At 37.1% G+C, this 1,201-nt stretch overlaps 1 protein-coding gene across 1 annotated transcript in view; it reads left to right on the forward strand.

The window, feature by feature from the left end:
* Positions 1 to 1,201, forward strand: part of LOC106872296 (zonadhesin) — a 79,108-nt gene that overhangs the window by 7,625 nt on the left and 70,282 nt on the right. The window lies entirely within an intron of this gene.

Consider the following 1,201-nt stretch of genomic DNA (forward strand, 5'->3'; position numbering starts at 1 on the left):
GTGTGTGTGTGTGTGTGTGTGTGTGTGTGGGTAATAGTATGTATTCGGAGTTCTATTCCAATTTCCTTGTTATACATCACTAAATATCCCTTCTTGAGCAATAAAAGTTAACTGAATACACGATTTTCTTCCGTCTTATCTTTATTAAGCGATTCCAATGCAAAACGCATTGTGACGTGTGTGTGTGTAAAATTTGTAAAAAAAGAAAAGAAATATGAACCAAATCCACTGACAAGTCTTTGGTTAACCCGAGTAGAATCAGTTGTGTAAGGTGCTACACAGTAGGACTGAACCCGGTACTATGTGGTTGGGAACAAGCTTCTTATCATACAGCCATGCCTGCGAATATCTACGAACCAAATTTATTTCTGCATCACATTCCATCTGACCGCCACTCCTACGGAACGCGCCTCCTTATGTAACTCGCTTTTTAAAGTCCAATTTTAAAATTAACCCGACTGTTCCCTAATCACCCTTTCTCTCCTTCGCAATACGGGAAAGTCTTTGCGACCTTTTGGTATGTAGCTTTTTTCAGCAGCAACCAAACATAGCTGTAAACATTTAAATGCTTTCATTCCAGATATCATACCTGTTTCTTTTTCTGTGACGCCAAAATTATTAGCGGATAGAAAGCCTAATTTTTCGTAATTGACAACCTGAAGTTAATTTGCCTTAAGTAGATGCAAAGTTCTACAATTCTACACATTATAGTTGGAGGATAGTCGTCTTTTGATGACCGTTTTCAGGATAAGTCTTACTGATGTCTGTTACAAACACATGGAACAGCATTAGTCAGCTGGCCATCTCCCGGTCTTTCGAGTCACGTGTCACTGCGGATGCTCCGTCACACAAACAATCAGAAGTGTGTCAGCTTCAGCATTGCTTTATTTATAGACAAAATCATAATACACCCTGCCCCTTATTATGCCTCTCTTTTGGAGTCCTTTCGGTTGCTGTTCAACCGCACTTGTATTTGAGTGTCTGTACAAGCATATACGAATATATATAAACAGATATATAAACACAAACACATATATGTGCGTATGTATGTATGCATGTATGTATTTGTATATGTGTGTGTGTGTATGTATATGCATATGTGTATGGGTGTGTATATATATATATATGTATGTATGCGCATATATATATATATGTATGCACATATATATATATATATATATATATGCTTACATAGGAATAC

The sequence above is a fragment of the Octopus bimaculoides genome, chromosome 3, assembly GCF_001194135.2.
Source record: "Octopus bimaculoides isolate UCB-OBI-ISO-001 chromosome 3, ASM119413v2, whole genome shotgun sequence".
Taxonomy (NCBI): domain Eukaryota; kingdom Metazoa; phylum Mollusca; class Cephalopoda; order Octopoda; family Octopodidae; genus Octopus; species Octopus bimaculoides.